Here is a 22,527-nt window from a genome sequence, read left to right as displayed (position 1 = left end):
GTGATCACTAATATTTTAGAATTATGTGTTGCATTAATATTCAACCAATTTAGCTAAATAATAGTTTGGAGAAAATTGAATATTTTGTTTGTATGCCATTGAGATCGCATGAATCACTTTTCACTATAAGAATCGAGTAGAGGCCAATACGGGCGAAGTGACTCCATGACTCACTTCCACTAGTAGAAAAATACAAAAAGGCAACCCCCAAAAGGCACCGGTTTAGGCCAAACCGGTGCCAAATACCTGCCTAAAAATGGACGGAATTTCAGTTCAAGAGCAATGGCACCGGTTCAGCTCAAACCGGTGCCAAAAATACAAAGGGCACCGGTTTGAACCGGTGCCACTAAACCGGTTCATCTAAATAATTAAAAAAAAAAACCCGCCCCATATAAACCCAAGAAAACCCTAAATCTCCCTCACTTCCTCAGCCGCTCCTCCTTCTCTTTCTCTCTCCTCCTTCTCTTTCTCTCTCCTCCTTCTATCTCTCTTCTCTGTTCGATCTCATCTCCTTCAATTCGATCTCATCTCCTTCTCTCTCTCTTTCTCCTCTTTCGTTCTTCCCAGATTATCCTCCCCTTCTCACTCGTTTCCACCACAAAAGGCCACCACTGAAGAGGCGAAGACCACCACCAAGACCAACACCCAAGACCACCGTTTCGTTCTTCCCAAATTAATCGAGTTCTAGGTTAATTTTCGATTTTATTTTCGATTTTTGTTGGTTAATTAATCGAGTTATGGGTTATTGCTAGCATTTCAATTTGTCTTGGTTAATTTTCGATTAAAATAATCGTTATTTTGGGTTCATGCATGCGTTTTTGGGGTTGTTTTCTGGGTTTTGTTTTTAGATTTTGATTTTTTTTTCGATTTCAAGTTTTTTTTTTCTGTGTTTTTTTCGATTTAAATTTTTTCTGGGTTTGAGTATTTTTTCAATTTTTGGGATTATTATTTGTTTTTCGATTTTGATTCATTTTTCGATTATTATTTGTTTTTTCGATTTCAAGGTATTTTTTCGTTTTTTTTTTTAATTTTCTGGGTTTTTAAACTAATTTTTGATTTTAATATTTTTTTTTTTTTTAATATTTTCTGGGTTTTAATTTTTTTCGATTTTCAGGGTTTTAATTTAATTTTTTCTTCATTTTCTGGATTTTCTCGATTTTCTGGGTTTTAACTAATTTTCGATTTTAATTTTTTTTCGATTTTAATTTTTTCGATTTTTTTTTTAATTTTCTGGGTTTTTAACTAATTTTTGCAGCTATTACATTTTAATTGATTTTGTTTGATGAACTAATTGGCGCAGGTATACTATTTGCTTTGCAAGCCCAAAATATTGCACATAATCGAAGAATCAAGAATATTGATTTAGATGTTTGGGGTTTTTTTTATTGTGATGTTGTAATATTTTTTTTTTATTTATATTGTAGTTCTTTTTTATTTATTTATATGTTGTAATTGTTTAATTTTATAATTCGTATATTGTAATTTTTTCTTGATTATATACTGTAAATTTCGGTTATATTCAATGATATTCCATTAATATGTTGTTGTTCTTATTTATTTTAGTCAATTTAATTTTTAAGTAAAAAATGACGACAACAACAACAACAACAACAAAAAAAAAAAAAAAAAAAAAAAAAAAAAAAAAAATTGATTTTTGGGGGTTTTTTGGCACCGGTTAACCGGTGCCAAAAACTTTGAAATAATTTCATGTAGGCCTTTTTGGCACCGGTTAACCGGTGCCAATTCAGATTTTTGGCACCGGTTTGAACCGGTGCCTTTTTAAACCCCTTTTTGGCACCCCTCAAATTGGCACCGGTTCAAACCGCTGCCTTAGGCCGGGTTTGAACCGGTGCCAAATTCATTTTTTCACGTAGTGTTCGTACCATCATCCCCGATCCTCCTTTCGTGGTTCCGAACCATATGGAGTTAGTAATCTCATGGATTATGAATGGGGTGTAACCTTTACGGGTCAATCGTTGTTGCCTATCGTTGTCCCTTATCGTGGTTGCCTTTTTATGATCCGTGAATGGTTTACAAGTTCCTTAAAAACTTGTTGGCGGCTCCCTACTTTATTTGTCCCTAATCGTATTATGTCAAATCCCACTTCCTATGAGTGCCAAGCATATTCACAACATGGTTTTACGTAGGCGCACTTCGAACGACGCCTACAACCGTGCCATCGCCGTGACCACCTCGCGCGAGAACTGTCAAGAAAATAAAGTCAGTAATGATGCATAACATACATGGGCAAAAATTGCAAATAAATAAAGCTTACCCGAGTCTGGTGACGAGGAATCGACCGCTCCACGAAGCGCTCGCCCTTAGGAGCCGAAGGAATCATCTCTTCGATCGGCCCGTATGTCCCCTGATAATGGATGGACATACGAGGTGGCACGAACTCCGTAGGTCCAGCCTGACAAAAGCAAATCAAAGTCAGTAAAACATTACTTGGGGGCTACTTAACGGAAGGTAAAAGATGAAAATCATACCGCCATCTCCTCAGCCAGTACAGGCACTAGAGCTAACAACGACAGTAGCTCCTCCTCATAGCACCGCTCAGGGATCGTATAAGATCGCCAAGGGGTACCAGCTCTCTCTGACATGCTCACCAATCTCGCGCCATTGAATATGTGACGCGGTGGAGGAGCAGGAACGACAAAGGTGTCCGAGGAATGCTGAATAGCAACCCTCTCTCCAAGATATGTGACTGCTCCATATGAACCTAAGAAATATCGACCCTCAGCAGTATACTGCGCGGCTAATCCAGGGACAACCAAGCCGTTCCACGACAGGTACTGCACGTCAGGCTCCTGCAAAGAATGCCTATCAGATAAGAATCTATCAAAGGTAATACGAAAGTGTTCAACTATGCAAAGAACCATACCGAGGTGATCTGATCTCGGATATAAGCAGTAGACATCCCAGCGCGGCGACCGCCCCAAGAGGCACTCACTGGAAATCTGCGCGGCGATGGTCTCGCCGGCGCAACTAAGGGAAAGTACTCGTAGAACCAAATCTACAAAAGGAAAAAAGTATAAGCAAGTGCTAACCAGAGCTTAGAGATAAACTTTATGGGAGATAAAGCATACCTCTACGACTCTCCAGAAGCCGGACAGAGCGACGTTCCCCGTGAAGGACAGGTGTCGACACGAGTCTCGTAACTCTCAAACAAAGTCAGCAAAGGCCAAGCTGGCCCATTCATAAGTCCCGATCAAGTGTAGATCACGGACCGTAGGTAGGTAGTAAAGCAGCACTCTACTACCTTTGTTAGGGGAAAACGTCCCTGACAGCAAGATAAGCACAAAGATGCGCACCCGCTGCTCTCGGATGGTCGCATCATCCTCGAAAGTCGCAGCTAGAGTCAAACGGCGAATCACATTGGCGCTGAACTGGGTCGACTCTACCTCAGCACGAGCCCGAACAGCAATCGGACCCAACAGCTCCTCAACCTCAGGAGAAAAGACGCTGATCTCGTTGTCGAACGGCAGCGCAACAGAACTAAACTCCAGTCCCGTAATGAGACTAAAGTCGGTCAGGGTGACCATCATCTCACCCCAAGGAAAGTGGAAAGTGTTGGTGGTGTCCCAAAAGAACTCCACCAGGGCACGAGCTACGTGCTGACCCCCGCTAGAGGCAATCATGGCCTCCGAGGTCTCAAAAAGCGCAGTCAACCCGCAAGACTCCCAGAGAAGTCTCACTTCTCCGTCAATGCCGATGTACATCTTGTACAGGTCGCCCAGGGTATCGCAACCTAAGTCGTGGTAGCGCGTCCTACCAACCGTGATCCCACGTCGCACCCTCTCAGAAATATGGTGGACGGGGGAGAAGTACAGAGTCCGCTCATCCCACTCAGGGAGGGGACCGAGAGAAGTGGACAGGTCGGCGTCCTCCTCTACGGGCTCATTCTCCCGTCTCGCGTCTCGGGACCGTGAACCCGAACCTCACTGTCTAGCCATGCTACATTGTGAAAAATCATAATAAATTAAGGTTCTATAGTATCTAAGGTTCGCCTAGCCGCATGATACTATGTTCGTAAAAAACAGAGTACGTAGTACTAAAATAGAGCACAATTTCAAATTGAGCATATACGGCATTTTTTCAAGCATTCAAACAATTTCTTGCAATATTATGACAAATTGGACAAGAATTTCTAGCAAAAACATCAATAACAAGCTACATTGTATTCCCGACCTTAAGAGGTCCAACAATGGTGATTTGTTCGTTTCTTCACCAAATTGAGTCAAACAAGTCTCAAATTACTCCCAAGGCAATATATAAACATAATAAAGCAATTTCATGGCATAAAATTTGACAAACAAAGCGAATTAAGCAATTCAAGTTTCGAATTTTCAAGAAATTCGTGAACAAACATGCGCGAAATTCATTAAAACCGGAGTGAGTTTAGAGAAAACTTACATAGATCAGGAAAATGGAGGGAATAAGCTTTGATTTGCAACAAATTTGAGCCAATTCAGTTGAGAAACAAACGAGCATGAGTGAATTGAAGTTCACAGCGATTTCTCGAGCAAAAATGAGCAGCAGCAGCGAAAATGACGAAGAAAGGGGTATATATGGAAATCCCGACTCTAGCGCCAAGCGACAGGCCTTGGCGCCAGACGATAAGGTTTAGCGCCTGGCGCTAGTGCCAGCGCCTAGCGCTAGAGCCAAATATGCGGCGCCAGCAGTATTTCAGCGGCGACAGATTGTTCAGCCACTCAGTGCGGTTATTTCGACCTCTTACAACAATTTTGGGTTCCTTGGTACGCCAGTTAGCCCCTCTAAGCAATTTGACCTGATTTAGTAATCGGCTTGATTACAATTACATAAAGTGATCGACCTGAAGAATGATCGTCTCACTAAGCTTAAAGCGCATAAGCATTGGCTCATCGCAAAGCACCGACATACTGGTTCAAAATACAGCAAAAGGCACCAACATACTGGTTCAAAATTCAGCAGAAGGCACCAACATACAGGTTCAAAAGCAGCAGAAGGCACCGACGTACTGGCATAGCGGAAGCAAAGTTCAAGCGAGCTTTTAAAAGATCGACAAGCGTAGGTCTTCGGTAATTTTCCTCGGAATATTATCGCAACAAGTGAAGATAACTTCAGGCGAGGATATCTTCGGCAACGTTCCCTAGCTTGCGGAGAGTTGTCACAAACAACTGTAGGTGATTTCAAGCGAAGTTGTCTTCGATTGTGTTCCCTGGCTTGCGGAAGATGGTAACAAAGTGCTAGAAGGTCGTTTCAAGCGAAGCAATCTTCGATGGGGTTCTCTAGCTTGCAGAAGTCTATCATGGCAGAATTGGAGGCAGTTACAAGCATAGCAGTCTTCAGGAGGCATTCTCTAGCTTGCAGGAGGTCGTAAAAAATAAAACAACAATCACTACAAAAATTTGACCTTTTAGCAACAGGTGAAATCCGTTGCTAATTTCTAAAAATCCGTCGCTAGACATAGCTAGCTACGAATTTGAGACTTGTCACTAAATGAATTTAGAGACGCAAAAAAAAAATCCGTCGCTAGACTTAGCAACGGAAAAAAAAAATCCGTCGCTGGATTTAGCAACAGAAAAAATAAATCCGTCGTTGGATTTAGCAACGGAAAAATAAATCTGTCGCTAGCTTTAGCAACGGATTAAAAAATCCGTTGCTAGATTCAGCAACGGAAAAAAAAAATCCGTTGCTAGATTTAGCAACAGAAAAAAATATTTTCAATCGAAAAAAAAGCTGCTATTTGGGTCGACCTCACTCGGGTCAACCCGACTCGGCTTTCCATGTAACGCTCCTTGAATCTCCAATCGCAATATTATTGTTAGTAGGAGTCGAACCCGTGACCTCAATATCAAATATTGATACTCTTACCAACTATACCAAATATTATTTGTTTACTTTTACGCACATAATTGATAATAAATGAAAGAAATATTAGAGACGGAATTTAAAATCCATCTCTAGTTTAGAAACGGAATTTAAAATCCGTCTCTAATTTAGAAACGGATTTTCAAATCCGTTTCTAAATTAGAGACGGATTTGAAAATCCGTTTCTAGTTTAGAGATGAATCTAACTTACATAATTCGTCTCTAATGTAATATTTTAAATAATTAGTTTAAAAAATTATCTAGAGACGGAATAAAAAAATCTATTGCTCATATTAGCAACGGAAAAAAAAATTCCGTCTCTAACTTAGCAACGGAAAAAAAAAATCCGTTGCTAACTTAGCAACGGAAAAAAAAATCCGTCTCTAAATTTAGCAACAGAAAAAAAATCCGTTGCTAGATTCATCAACGGAAAAAAAAAATCCGTTGCTAATTTAGCAACGGAAAAAAATTCCGTTTCTAATTTATAGACGGATTTTCAATTCCGTTGCTAATTTAGCGACGGAATTTTTAATTCCGTTTCTAAATTAGAAACGGATTTTTAAATTCCGTCTCTAAATTAATTTAGAGACGGATTTTTTTATTCCGTCTCTAATTTAGAAACGTGTAAAATTCCGTCGCTAGAATTCCGTTTCTATATGGACATTTGTTTGTAGTGAATGCAGCAACAAATCGGTTACTTTCAGAGACGTGTGCTCGACGGTGTAAGATACGCGTTTCTTAACTCTTTTATCTGTTTAACTAACGCTAGTTTGCAGGTATCGACGTTACAAGAGTGATTTAGGATCGCAGAACGTTCTGAATAATTCTTCGTCCCTATCGATACTTTGACTTTTGTTTTCGAAACTTGTGTTTCTCCAAACTCAGTCAAAGTGGGGGCTTCTGTAGACACCCATTTGTGTCTCCCTAAAACCAAACCCGGTGATGAGTGACGTCGAATCATAATCGAATAAAGTGAAGGTGTGGAAAGTCTAGTGTTGCGGATAGTTTTAATTAATTTCTTTTCTTCTCTCTGTTTTTGAAAACCTATTTTAAGAAAACAGCCAGTCCAGTTTGGTTTGGTCCTTGTCAAGGGTCCAATAATGGTGTAGTTGGATGAAGCTTGAAAAGAGCTTTCCAACGATATATTATAAGCCCAATTCCGATGAATAATGAGGAAGTTATGGCCAAATTACTAAACAAGGTTCGGTTTGATCCTTATATGCGGCCCAATGATCTAGAGGAGGGCCTAATATGGATTTATCATTCCTAATGCAATTAGAATTGATTTTAGTCTTCTAGATTCTTCTAGAAGGTTCTTTTCATTCCTAATTCAATTAGCATTGATAAATTGACTTTGGTTGACTTTTTAGAGTTTTAATCAGAATAAAAGAGTGTTTTTAAGGAAAATACGATTTTGCGCTTCTGTACGGCTAAATTTTATCTGAATTAAGAAAACGCGTGAAAATTAATAATTAGCGTCTGACGACAGATATTAGCGCTTGTTTGGCGCCTTGCGCTAGCTTTAGCGTCTGGCGCTAATCTGTTTTATCCTCGTCGAAACTCTGATTTGTTTTTCTATCCGTTTGGCTGATTTTCTCTATAAATAGCCTCCTAAAACCTCCGTTTTTCATCATCAACGATCATCAATTCTCTCTAATTCTCTTTTATTCTTTAGTTTTCTTCTTCTCTCTAGTTTTAAAAATTCTGCTCTCTAATTTTACATACAAAATTCCGCATTCACAAGACCAAGAAACACCTAGCATAATACGAAGTTGCCTTCGCCCTAGATGTGAAAGGTTTTAATTTTTAAGGGTTTGGTCCCAAATCTCTCTTTCAATTATTTAATTTAATTGTTGTTTTATTATTCCCTTGAATTTACTAACGTGTGTATTTTGTTATTAGAAAGAGGTACGAGACATCCAAGTAAGTGCTTTTAATGGTTATATTGTTATTATGATGTAGAAATCATGACTAGGTTGTTATTATGATTCCTAGTGTCATGTTAGGGTGTTTTGATCTTCCTAGTATTATGTTTAGGGTAACAACTATAATTTCTAATATCAAACATGACAATTGTGTTTCCTGTGATGCTTCCTATTTTCTTTCCTAATATTCATGTTAGTATGCTAGGGTTAAAGCTTTCATCTTTATTGTTTAGTGACATACTAGGGTTTGTTATTAATCTTGTTAGTATCATGCCTAGGATCTTGCTATTATTATTATGCTTTAACATGATTATGTTAATCATGATTAATTTTATTATGATGATTTTTATTTTCATGATTGTTATTATTTATTATTATTATTATGTTGCTTTATATTTTATTATTATTATTGCTTGGTAACGCCTTTTATGCATGTTTAAAGGGAATCGGTACTTGTAATCACGCTTAATAAGATAATTAATAATCTTGTTTAGGGTTAATTTGATTATAATTCAAGTGATCGCCAATAATAGTTTTATTTGTGCATTAATATTCAACCAACATAGATAAACAGGTTTAGGGTTATTCCTGTTGATTGTATGTTAGTCAGAAAGCGCACATGAATACGATCAAAATAAAGTAGAGGCCTATTATTAGGGCAGGTTCATTCTCTTTTAGGTTGGATTTGTACCTTCATCCCCGAACTACCAGTCATGGTTCCAGACCTATTGGAGTTCACGATCTCCTGGATCGTTAAGGGGTGTAACCTTCACCCTGTGAACGGTTTACAAGTTCCTAAAACTTGTTGACGACTCTTTTGCTCTATCTTCTTTCCCTTTGGACGGCACCATGCTTAAGTGTATGATCACAGTGGGGTTCTAGCTAGGGGTAATGCTTGAAATATTCCCTACAGATATTAATCATTAAAGTTTTGAATTGACAATCGTGATAAAAGAAACATGTCAAGTCAAAAAGAACAGAGAAAGTATGAGAATTAGAGGATTAACAAACAACTCTAATATTCCCTTCATTTCTAAATAATTGACATAGTTAAATTTGGGCACACAAGCTAATGTACTAGTTTTACCTTAGATATATAAATATCATCAATATTAATAAAAAAAATATAAAAAGTTAATATTATAAAACTTTATATTAATACCTATTTAATAATATATCTTATGATAAAATTTGTGTTTTATACAATATTAAAAAAATAATAAAAATTAAAAAAAAAAAAAAAAAAAAAAAAAAGGTCAAAGTTAGTGTATGTATAATGAAAAAATCTAATGTGTCAATTACTATTTAGGAACAGAGGAATATATATGTTAGTAAACTTCCTGCCAATCTTTCAGACAATCTTCTTCCCACTATGAAAAACAAATCAAAAATAATAAAATGTAGCCAAACGGAAAATAAGGAAAATAACAAAATAAAAAATAATAATAATAATAAAAATAATAAAAATTATAGTGATAGAAATTGGCCACATTGCCATAGGAGTTGTTGTGCAACATCTATCATGGAGTCATGGACGATTAAATTATACTACTAGTAATTTAGTAGGCTTTGATATATCTGTCCTTTGTTGTTGATTAACTTACTGTGAGTGCCCAATAATTTAAAACCCTTGTTTCATTGAATTGTTTGGTTAAGGGGGAGGTGTTATATAGTTGGTCAATGTCTCAAAATTTTTAATCAGTCCTTTCTCCATTAGACACAAATTAGTATTAGCAAATAATTGATCAATTATATAAGATGGCTATGTTTGAACAAATAAAACATATAATAATATATCATGCATTATTTATTATATTTTTTAAAAAAAAACCCAAATAATTTACGTAGTACAACATTTGCAATTATTGCAAATGCATGTGCATAATCCAAGTTCAACCGATAAGAACAATTAACCTAGTAAAATAATGCACTGATCTAGTAGAAAAATACGAAAGCAGGTTTCTTCTGGGGATTAATCAACCATACTAATGAAGCATTTCTTTGTTACTATAACCAAATCAAACTAGTATTATTATCACGTCGGTCCAATTTTAGCAATGATAACAATACAACTATACAACTATTAACTATAAAACAACCGTTTAAGATTAAAGTTAACCAAAATAATAAGAACGTGAATATTATAAGCACATACAGCTGACAAGATTCTTTATATCCAGCAGCCCTAGATGCCCCATAATCTTCCGAAGGTTTAAGCTTTGGCTTCACTATAAATAAGACATTTTAGCAAACCTTGCTAAACACACTTGTAATAAAAACATATAGTAATTAGGGGAAAATAATTAAATAATAATGAGGCTTGCTTCGCCTTCTTTGATGCTTTCTCTTGGGCTCATCCTAATGACCCTTGTTGGTCATTGTTATGGAAACAATAAGCTAAGAGTTGGGTTTTACAATGGCAGGTGTGGATCACACAATATCGAGAAAGTCATCTATGGAGTAGTTCAACAGAAGATCAGGGAGGATCCCGATATTGTATCTGATCTTATTCGTCTGTCATTCCATGATTGCTTTGTTAGGGTATGTATTTGACTAATTTAAATGGAAAGAATTCCATGATTATTTTTTTTTTTTTTTACATTTTTTTTAAAATTCTATGCTAATTAAATTGTTTGATTGAAAAAGGGTTGTGATGCATCAATTTTGCTCGAGGGAAAACATACAGAGCAAATGGCACGAGTAAACAAAAAACTTGGCGGAATTGAGGATGTTGGTGAAATTAAGGAGGTGGTAGAAAAAGTTTGTCCAGGAGTTGTCTCTTGTACTGATGTCCTTGTTATAGCAGCAAGAGCTGCTGTTTTCTTGGTAAGTAAATTCTTTTATATTTTACACTTTCAAAAAAACAACCCTACATATTACGCTTGTTATTACACTTAACTAATTATGTATGTGCGATTGTTATTTATGTAATATTTGAAGGCCGGAGGAAAATGGTATGACGTAGAAACCGGAAGAAGAGATGGACGTGTATCTTTAAGCAAAGAAGCAGAAGCAATCCTTCCTCCTCCAACAATTCCTGTGAATAAAGCCATTCAATTGTTTGCCAAAAAAGGGCTTAATAAGCGTGACTTTTCGTTCTTTTAGGTATTAATAAACGAATACATTTTCTTAAGCAAAATTCTACGAAGTAAATTCCAAGAGTCACATATATAATAACAACAAATCTATAAATTGCTCTTAATTATCTGCTAAAGCTATATTAATTACTTACAAATTTACAGGAGGACATACTGCTGGAACTGCACACTGTCACTCATTTAAAAAACGTCTGTATAACTTCCATGGTACCCACAAACCAGATCCAACCATAAGTTCATCACTTCTCAAAGTCTTGCGAAACACATGTCCTCTCAATAGTCAAAGCGACAATGAGGCATTCCTTGACCAAACTCCAAACAGTCATTTTAAGATGGACAATGCCTATTACAAGCAAATAGTAGCACACAATGGCACCCTAGAGATTGACCAAAACATGGCTATAAGTCCTCTAACTAAAGGCATTGTGAAGGGGCTTGCCAAAAGTCCCTATAAATTTTTGAACGAGTTCGGTCCGGCCATGGTCAAGATGGCTAGAATCGGAGTCCTTACGGGCCATCATGGAGAGATCAGAAAAACTTGTGGTTCCGTGAATTAGTGTATCTCAATTATTGGACAAGATTTCAACCACAACACTACAAATTATTTACACTATCACTATTTTTGTCATTGGATAAAGATGAATTGATTTTGTTATTTCCATCTTTGCATCATTTTTATGTTAAAACTTCTTATACGTGATAATAAACTCGGGAAAATCCTCCTGAGGGATGCTTATATACAGATAAAAATACATTGTTGTTTTTTACTCTTGTTGACTTCCCTTCCAAATTATCAAACTTTATTGTTTTATAGTAATTAACTCACATTGATCATTTAAACTATCTCTGAATGACTTCTTATGATCAAACGTTATTGTTTTATAGTAATTAACTCACATTGGCTCGATGACATGTTTTAATTAAGTAGAATCGTCATCCAGTCGTCCAGTTACATTCAAACGTGTATATGATTAATATACGTACTTAAATTAGTCAGCATGCCACCAAAAATTAATTGTCCAAATCTTTTCGGCATTTTTATGTACATAGTACGTACAAAATATACAAAGTGTTTTTTTATTAGACCTATCATACTCGTTTTTATTAGGTAGGACAATTCACGTTGTTTTTTCTCTTGAAGTTGCTAACACAATCATGCATGATTCTTTCAATTGATGAATACTTTAAAATTGGAGAGTTCATAACTTGTAGGTTGTAATATTTATCTGTATCCATTAAAATTATTAATTGCATTTATTCCCAAAAAAAAAAAGAAAAGAAAATAAATGGTTTAAAGTTTTTTAAAAAGAACATTTTTTCATACAATTAGAAGAAAAAAAATTAATAAATAAAAAGACAAAAATGGAGAAAATGATTGCACCTACCATAAGGACTTTTACTGTTTTACAATATTTACCTAATTTTCTTTGGCCATTTTTTTGTGATTTATCCGTAAAAAACAATAACTCCTATGTGATCTAGTTATATTCATCTCGAAATCTATTTTTAAAATATCAATTTTAAAATGATAATTAAAAATATTAATAGCCAAAGTAATATATTGGCAAGAATGAAATCACTCATACTGCAATAAAAAAGAACAGAGGAAATATATAACTTTGCTCCAAATGAAACTCACACTACAAGAAATTAGCAATTTTGCAACAGCCAAAATTTGTCGCTAAAATGACTTAAACCGTCGCAAAAATTAGTTACGACGGCAAAATGTCACAATGAGTTTGTCGTAATTAGATGAGTCGTAAAATTTAATTTTTACGACAGTTTAACTGTCGCAAAAAATAATTACGACAATTTTACTAATTAATTTCAATGACAGTTTTTAATGTTGTCGCAAAAAAAAGCTTACGACAACTTAAAACCGTCGTAATTTGCGACAGCTATATTAAAATTTTGATTAATTTTTTTTAATGTCCGTTGCGATAGTTTTATTGTCCAAAAACCGTTGTAAATCACCGATAGTTAACAAAATCCGTTATAATATTACGACAGCTACTAAGACCGTCGTAGAATAAAAAAATTACGACAGTTTTGCTAGTTGTCGTAGAAAAACCGTCGTTTATTTTTCCGGATTCTAGTAGTGTCAATTGTTTGAAAATTTTTAGACCTAATATGGCGGTAAAAAAAATAAATAAAATAAATAAATAAATAAATTACACCTAATATGGAGTATACTACTGTATCATTTTGAATGTCATGAAAGTTCATTAAAATTAAATGCAAAGATGAATTTAATTATCATGAATATTAAGCTATATTATTTAATTTTTTATATAAGTGAGTATTGGGAGATTGTGGGTTTTGATGTTTCACCTTTTTTTTTTTTTTTTTTTTAATCATCAAAATATAAACACCAATAACACTGATTTATGGGTGTTTTTGTCATAAATTCCTAATTTTGTATAATTTTCAAGAGTATATTTAATGCTTATGTATACTAGTAGTCCTTAGGGCTACATATAACATTACCCTTTTTTTAATTCGAGGAAAAAAACAAGGTCCTTAATGGTGAAAGAATCCAAATTAGATTTGCTCCAAAATATTAACTCATTTTTTACACTCCTCTTTCCTCAACCCACATTCGGTCGTATCACTAAAATATTTAATCTATCATATATGATGGCTAAGTTATGAACAATATTAGCATATAATAATGCATTATGATTACAGCTAATGCATGTGCCTAATCCAAGCTTAATCGATAATAAGAACAATTGACTCAGTAAAATAATACTGCTGTAGAAAATACGAATGTAAAGCCGTTAACAAAGAAGCACTTATTAGCTTTAATCTTTTGTTAGTTAATATAATCGAATCAACCTAGCTATGTATTTGTTCACGTGGGTCCAACATAATTATAACAATATTGTTAGTTGAGACGATTAATACAAGAGGGGGGTGAATTGTATAGAGTTCCTAATGACTACTTTTTGCGGATAAATAAACAATGCGTATAGGAACTTAATAAAACACACATATTTTACGAGGAAACCTTCCAGGGCCCAACTGGAAGTAAAACCTCGACCCTACCTTAGGGATTTCAAACACAAACCATTTCACTATAATAGGGCAAACACCAAGTTACAACCTATTAGACACAGACCTTTATTTCACAAGTTTCTCACTGGACTTGCTACTTGATAGGACCCTATCCTACCCAATCTAAGCCCCACACTTAGATTCACTCGTACTACCAAAGTACTACACGTACTGCCAAAGCACAACTACTCGTACCACCCCAGTACAAAACTCACAGCCTCACCTAGAAGCTTACACAAAACTGTATGTAACTCAAGCTATAAATTCACCCAAATAACCCAACCAATACAAATATAAGACACCTAGTATGATAGGTAAGCAATGCACGGAATCCGACACTAATATGACAAGTTAGAAGCTTGGTAAACTTACTCAATTATAGCACTGTGATTTCTTCACGCATAAACTCACAAAAACCTAAACCATTTTTCTCTCTACTATTTATACAAGTAACACTCGTATAGAAAGTAGGTTTTCTTAAAAGATAAATATGTTAAATTAACTTATCTTTTAAACGCGGTTTTAGCAAATCAGGTGGGATAAAATCTTTTTCGAAAATAAGATTAAAAAGATATTTATTAAGAAGACTTATCTTTTTAACAAACCGACTTTAGAGAAAAAAATCTTTTTAGAAAATCTTTTCCTAAAATCTATCTTTTATTCTTTTCCATATTTATTTTATTTACCCAGCAAACTTATCACGTTTCTAATAAATTTCGTGCACTAACCTACTTAACATATTAACAATAATTTATAAGATAAAACCTTAACTATTATTGCTGCGCCGCACTTTGACCAGGTAGATTACTTGGGCTCCTAGCATATCAAGTTCCACCAAAGAACTTAAAATGCTTGTCTTCAAGTTCTTGTTAGGGAACGTTCCTGTTAGGGAACTTAGTTCTTGTTAGAGAACTCTTCCTCTGATTTGTTTAACTTCTTCAATAAAGATCTTCTTCATGTATTCTTAGTTTCAGATGGTTTTTCAATCACCAAGATCATACTTCACCTAGACTGATCACACACTAGAGAATCTTTATTAGTTGAGTTTGCTTTTAGTTCAAGTTCCTCATCATCAAAACCACTATGCTTCAACAAATTCCCCCTTTTTGATGATGACAAACTTAAGCAAACTCTAAAACAAGTTAAACAAAATAGAAGGTCGTATTTTTGATTTTTTTTTATTATTGAAAAAGAAAATTAAACACTCACAGAAACAAAACAAATAAACTAAGAGAAAGGAAAAAAAATAAGCAAAAATAAACAAAACAAAATAAGCCAAAACAAACTAAACTACTTCAGTATCATATCAGAGAAATATCTGATACTTTATTAACTAGAACCCAGAACAACTTTAGCCTCCAAGTTTGCTTCTTCTTTTCCCCCTTTTGGCATTATCAAAAAGTCTTGTTTTTCAAGTTATTAAGCATCTAGCCACAGCCCCACAAGCAATTCATCGAGTGTGGGAAACTGAAGGCAGCGCTGCTAAGCTACCTCAAGCAGGTTCTGCTTTACTGCATAAGAGTTCAGTAATACATAAACACACAAGTATAAGCAAAGTTCTAACTAATCATTAAAAACCAAAAGATTCATCTTCCAGTTGAACAATTTTAGAAAATTTACAATCAAAATTAATTGTTCAAACACTTAAACAGAAATTAAAGTTGTTCATGACTGATACAGAGAAAATAGGCTAGGCTGAATATAGATTGAAAAGGAATAGGATAGGCTAGGTTTCAAGAAACTCCAGAATTTTCTTGTAGTCCTCCTTTGTCTGTTGTGCAGAAGCTTCCAGACTCTCTTTAAGACTCTTGAGTTTCACCAGGAGCCTTGTTCAGTTCTTGCTTAAACTTCTTTTGCTCTTGAAGTTCCTTGTCCTGTTTCAGCATCACTTTCTTGAGTTCCTTTAACTCCTTCCCCTGCTCCTGCACCAGCTTTTCCAGGGTCAGTATCTGAAGTTTTCCAGCAGAATTCTTCACCTGATTCTCAACCCTTTCCATCCTGTCCACCAATTATGCAACTTGCCCATTGAGGATACTTTCCTCAACATCCAACTCCAGTGGTTGTTCCATGCTTGTTTGAGGAACAGTACTTGTAGAAATCCTCCTGCTCTTTCTTACAGGTTGCTCAGACACCGCCTTTTCCTTTCTTTTCCCAGTCACTTTCTCTTTCTTTTTCTCTCCCTTCTCTATTTTTTGAATTTTTCCTTTCACAACCTCCAAACTCAATCCAGCTAAAGTTTCCTCATTGATCACATTTTCTGGCTTTTCATCCAAAGCCCCATATTTTCCCTTCAGAACCACTCCAGCATTTTCAAACACAATAGACAAAATGGCTCCATACTCCACTTTTGTCATACTTGGAACACAATGTGCTAAATGCTGGTACATCAATGCAGGAAAGTTGACCTTAATTTTCTTAGACAAACAGAAAATTACAGCCATATCCATCAGACATGCTTCCCCTTTCTTTGCAGTTCTAAGAAGAATGGTTTTCTTTACAAGGTTAAACAACAATTTGTTCAAGGGACTCAGATCATTGTGACTCATGACCTTCTTCCCCCTTTGACCACCTAGGGCTTCAACAATGTCACCTGTCAAATAGTTACCTACTTTGACACTGGCCTTTCCTTTGATATATGACTCATAACCCTCAGTAGGTGTTTTCAGAATTTTACCTAGGGTTTCAATATTCAATTCAATTTTGACCCCATCAACTACACTCGAAATTACCCCTAATTTTTCTTGAAAGTTTTGACAGAACTCAGTCATATCAGCAGGGTACAGATAATTTGCTGAGACTCTTGATAGCAAGAATTCCCAGCCTTGGAACTTAATTAAATCAAGAAATTCTAAAAATCTTGCTTTCCTACACCAAACTAAATCAATGTGATGTCCTACAACATACCTCCCTGCCTGTGACTCAAGTTTGGTTTGATCAGTTACCTCCTCTTCTTCATCTTCCTTTTCAAATTCTTCCTTTTCTGAATTATTCTGATCTTCTCTATCTTCTTCTCCCTCATTCATCTCTTCTTCTTCTTCGTCCTCCTCTTTTGTCTCTTCTGAATTTTTTCTTTGAGCAAACTCGTCAACTTTTTCGAATTGCTCTTCAAGAGACTTCTCACTTTGTTTCTTCTCTTTCCACTCTTTTAGCCGTTGAAGAATACTTGAGACAGAGGATTCTCCTTGATCACTCTTACTGTCTACTTCTTTAGGTTTTGGAGATGGGTTTTTAGGGTTTTCAGGAGTTTTGTTTGAGGTAGAAGATGATTTGTAGTTCACCATGGCTAAAGGAGATGTTTTTTCTTGAATGGTGTTTTTGGAGTGTTGAGAGTTTTCTGATGAGACAATTTCAGCAATGATCACCATTGTTGTTTTAGGGAAGGTTTTAAAGTTCAAGAGAGTTTTTACAGAGAAGGGGTTAATTGATTTGACAGTGAGGTGAAAGAGGTGGGTGAAATCAACCTTTTATAATTAATGAAGCAGTGTGAAGGATTTTAAGGGATTTCACTGTTCAATCATTAATTGAACAAATTCAATTAATTTTTCCAATTTTGAAATTACTGGATGAACTTTCCAAAAAAAAAACTTTTCTTTTCAAAAATTTTTTAATTTAAAAGAAACTTTCTATAAATACACAATTGGAACACGCTTTTTACATATGTGCAATGTATAAATTTAATAACTTACACAGTTAGGCAATTTAATGAACTTACCTTTGGTAGTTAACAACGGTGACACTTCAGCTATGCTTAGCACACCAAAATTGTGTTAAATGCTCTTTTCGCTCTATTTCCATTATTTTTTGACTTTGCCATATCTAGGAACTTCAGAAGCAATCAATTCAGCTTGATCATTCCAAGTTCTAGTCTCAATTTCTCAAATATTTCTCTATTCAAGGGTTTGGTCAAAATATCTGCAAGTTGATATTCCGTATTACAAAATTCCAATTTAATATTCCCTTGCTCCACATTATCTTTTAGAAAGTGATGCCTAATGTGGATGTGTTTTACCTTAGAGTGCTGAACTGGATCTTTAGAAATACATACAGCACTTGTGTTATCACAGTAGATAGGTACACATTCAAAAATAAGACCAAAATCTCTAACCTGGTGTTTTATCTAGAGTACTTGTGAACAACATGCTGATGCTGCCACGTATTCAGCTTCAGCTGTAGATAAAGCAACTGTGTTTTGCTTCTTGGAACCCCAAGAAACTAAACAAGGTCCTAAAAACTGTACCATACCTGAAGTGTTTTTCCTATTCACCAAATCACCTGCATAGTCAGCATCAGTAAAGCCATGTAAATCAAATGAGTCACTTCTAGGATAGAAGAGACACAAATCATCAGTTCCTTTTAGGTATCTAAGGATTCTCTTTACTGCTTTCAAGTGAGACTTCTTTGGATTTGCTTAGAACCTGACACACAAACCTACACTGAAAGATATTTCAAGTCTACTAGCAGTTAAGTAAAGTAAAGATCCTATCATACCTCTGTACACCGGTTGATCAACACAAGTTTGAGATGGATCATCATGCAATCTGGTTGAAATACCCATTGGAGTATCATTTGTCTGAGCTTTTTCAAGTTTGTATTTATTGATCAGTTCCTTGATGTACTTTTGTTGATGGATCATGATTCCTTTCTCAGATTGCTTTATTTGTAGTCCGAGAAAGAATTTTAATTCTCCCATCATGCTCATTTCAAATTCTCCACTCATAAGGTCAGCAAAATACTTGCACAAAGATTCATTAGTTGCACCAAACAAAATATCATCAACATAAATTTGTACAACTAATATGTCAGTTCTATTTGATTTTAAAAACAAAGTTTTATCTATTTTTCCACGTTTAAAACCATTTTGTAATAGGAACTTTGACAATCTTTCATACCATGCTCTAGGAGCTTGCTTTAGCCCATAGAGAGCTTTGTCAAGCTTGTAGACATGGTTTGGGAACTCTGGATTTTCAAATCCAAGAGGTTGTTCCACATAGACTTCTTCGTTCAGAAAACCATTTAAGAATGCACATTTTACATCCATTTGGAACAACGTGAATCCCATATAAGCAGCAAAAGCAATAAGTAAACGAATAGCCTCTAACTTGGCTACTGGTGAAAATGTTTCTTCATAGTCTATTCCTTCTTGTTGATTGAAACCTTGTACAACCAGTCTTGCTTTATTTCTAACAATAATACCATGCTCATCCAGCTTATTCCTAAACACCCACTTTAAGCCAATTGTCTTCTCATCTTTGGGTCTAGGTTCCAGATGCCATACTTTATTTCTTTCAAACTCATTTAGTTCAGCTTGCATAGCATTAATCCAGTCTACGTCAGTTAAAGCTTCAACATAATTCTTAGGTTCCATGGAAGAAAGGAATGCATAGAATGCACAGAAGTTCCTAAGTTGAGATCTGGTCTGAGTTTCTTTTGAAATATCACTCATGATTGCATCCACAAGATGTGACTTCTGATGTTTCCATCGTTTAGGTGTAAAGTCCTTCACTAGATACAATCTTTCCTGATCATTGTTGACTGGTTCTTCTGTAAGAACTTGTTCTTGAACCTCAGTTGGAACTTCATCAGGATTTTCCTCAATCTGATTTTGATTCTGTTCCTGGTGCATTCTCCATTTCAGGTTCTTCATTTGCTTCCTAATTCGTTTGTTCAACAATTTCAACTTGCTGCTTCTGCAATGATGTTGATTTTTAATCTGGATCTGTCTTGCGGACAAGTCCAATTTCGAAATCATTATTGTTTCGGGTGTTTTTGTCCCTTGGGAGAGTTACAACACTGAGACTGGATTCAGCAAAGGACGCCTATACCTGCAAAGCAAACGGACCGCCGGATGGTCGGTGGTCCGCCTCCGAAGATTAAGTTAGTAAGCGTTCGGTAATAAAATGTGCGGAAGTAAAGTTATCTGCTCGGATTCCAAGCTCAGGTAAAGTGATGTTTGTTCTTCAAAAACGACAACTCTGTAATAAATGAGTAAGTGACGTGTTGTCTTGTATTGCGTGTATCTCTGTCTTGTCATAAATGTAAGAACTGTCCCTATTTATAGAGTCCTTTTGGAAAGTGTGCCCTCCCTAGGATCTGGTGACCTAGGGATTAGGTCACGCCGCAAAACGGCTCCTCAAGGTTTGGGCCCTTGAAGGCCGCCATTCCAGAGGCAATGCCTGAGTGACACGTGTCACTAAGCCCAAAAGGCCTTTGGGCATCTTTTAGGGTGACACGCGTCGCCCTCTGAATGGTCCATGCCGGATCATCAATCTTTTTAGGGCAGAAGAATGTCCGCCCACCACGTGTCATCATCTCATAGGTCCAGATGACACCTTTACTGATGACACATGGCAATTTCTGATTGGGCCACCTGGCCGGGTAAAAATACCCAAATCAATTATCACACTCCTGTATATCATTTAGAAATTGTTCAGTTTCATCAAATATAATATGTACAGATTACTCAACACACATTGTCCTCTTATTATAGACTCTATATGCTTTACTATTAGAGGCATATCCTAAGAATACAGCCTCATCACTACGTTCATCAAACCTTCCCAAGTTCCTTTTACCATTGTTATGAACAAAACATTTACAACCAAAAGATCTAAAGTAAGAAATATTTGGTTTTCTTCCTTTGATCAACTCATAAGGAGTTTTTTTGGTGATGGCTCTAACTGATACTCTGTTAAGAATATAGCATGTTGTATTTACTGCTTCTGCCCAAAAGTTCCTAGGCAAGCCACTTGAGATCAGCAGTGTTCTAGCCATGTCTTCAAGGCTTCTGTTCTTGCGTTCCACCACTCCATTTTGTTGAGGAGTCCTTGGAGCAGAGAAGTTGTGATCCATTCCATGCTCAGTGCAAAAAACATCAAATTTTGAATTTTCAAATTCAGTACATCAAATTAAGAATATATCAATGGATTTCTTGTTCTTCTCTGTTCTTTCTTGACAAAAGCTACAAATTCATCAAACGTTTCATCTTTACCAACAAGAAAGAAAACCTTGAAAAGTCATCAACGATAACCATAACATATCTCTTACCACTTCTACTTTGGATTCTCATAGGACCACATAGATCCATTTGAACAAGTTCCAAAGATCTTCTGATACTTGCCATTTTCTTGGACTTAAAAGAAACTCGAGTCTGTTTTCCTCTAACACAAGCATCACACACTTTGTCATACAAGAACTTAATACATGGAAGTCCTTCCACTAGTTCCTTAGATCTCAATTTATCGAGTAGAGTAAAGCTTGCATGACCAAATCTCTTGTGCCATAATAGAGGATCATTCTCAATGACACTAAGACATGTTAAACTGCTATTAGGAACTTCGTTAAGATCAACAACATATGTGTTTCCTTTACGAGTTCCTTCTAAGATGATGTTCCCAGTGTCATTGTGAATGATTCTGCACTTATTAGAAGTAAAGATTACGGAGTTACCTTTGTCAAAAAATTGTGAAATACTCAACAAGTTGTGTTTGAGACCCTCGACCAAAAATACATTATCAATTGCATGGGAACTTGACCTTCCTACCTTGCTAATAGCAACTATTTCTCCTGTCATATTATCACCAAAGGTCACAGTTCCCCCATATTAGGCATCCAGTGAGAGAAATCTAGATTTATCTCCAGTTATGTGCTTAGAACAACCACTGTTGAGGTACCAAGTGTTGTTCCCCCTCACTGGAACCTGCATGAGAAATCAATTATTAGGTTCAGGAACCCAGGTTTCCTTGGGTTCCTGTGTAACAACAGTAGGTTTATTCTTTTCGATCCAAATCTACTTTTACATGTTTTTCATTTTTCTGTGTACTCTTTTCTTTCTTAGGACACTTAACTTGTTTATGCCCAGTATTGCCACAGAAATAGCAAACTATACTACTAGGCAGGTCAACATATTTCTTTTCCTTTTGGAATTTCTTTTTGAAACCCAAACCTTCAGTTCTTTTGGTTTGAGCTTTGGTAATCCAATCTGGAACTCTATAATCTACAGGTTGTTTGCCTTTCCTGGCTTTCTCAAGTTCCCCCTCAAGTCTTGCTTTATCCACTTTTATATCTTCCAAGTCAGATTTTAGTTTTTCAAAATTCGGATATTGAGCCAGTGGAGGAACTTCAGAATCAGAGGCATTAAGACAGAGTTTCATCAAGGATAGTTCCACATTCAACATTATGTTATCATGTTTCAACCTGTCTATAGTTTCTTTTAAATAGTTATTATCATCAAACAGACTAAAGAATCTATATTGAATATCAAATTTCAAATTATCAGCCCACTAACTGTTTTCTTTAAAAGTAACCAGAGCTTCATCACTTTTCTGTTTAGCTTTATGTAATTCTTTCAGTTCTTCTTGAATATCTAAAATAGCTAATATTAGGTTTTCTTTAGAAAAATGTCTAAGCTCTTTTTGAGAAAACCATACCTCAGATTCTAGCTCATTCAGCTTTGCCTTTTCATCGATTTTAGCCATCAAGCATAGATGGGCAGTTTCTTCTGGAGGTTGGTCTTCCTCTTCCTCTGAATCCGAATCTCCCCAAGCAGCCAACATGGATTTCTTCACGTTGTCCTTGGTGAAGTAAGGTTTATA

The 22,527-nt window shown here is 35.8% G+C and overlaps 1 protein-coding gene and 1 pseudogene across 2 annotated transcripts in view; one reads left to right on the top strand and one right to left on the bottom strand.

The window, feature by feature from the left end:
* LOC145642003 (uncharacterized) overlaps positions 1 to 22,527 on the bottom strand; it is an 87,873-nt gene that overhangs the window by 31,093 nt on the left and 34,253 nt on the right. The window lies entirely within an intron of this gene.
* Positions 10,083 to 11,685, top strand: LOC145562461 (peroxidase 57-like; annotated as a pseudogene). The gene is made up of 4 exons (XR_014094392.1): positions 10,083 to 10,322; positions 10,428 to 10,607; positions 10,722 to 10,886; positions 11,024 to 11,685. The product of XR_014094392.1 is annotated as a peroxidase 57-like (transcript).

This window comes from Chenopodium album, chromosome 1, assembly GCF_948465745.1.
Source record: "Chenopodium album chromosome 1, dcCheAlbu1.1, whole genome shotgun sequence".
NCBI classification, from domain to species: Eukaryota; Viridiplantae; Streptophyta; class Magnoliopsida; order Caryophyllales; family Amaranthaceae; genus Chenopodium; species Chenopodium album.
This window is presented reverse-complemented; position numbering and strand designations above follow the sequence as displayed.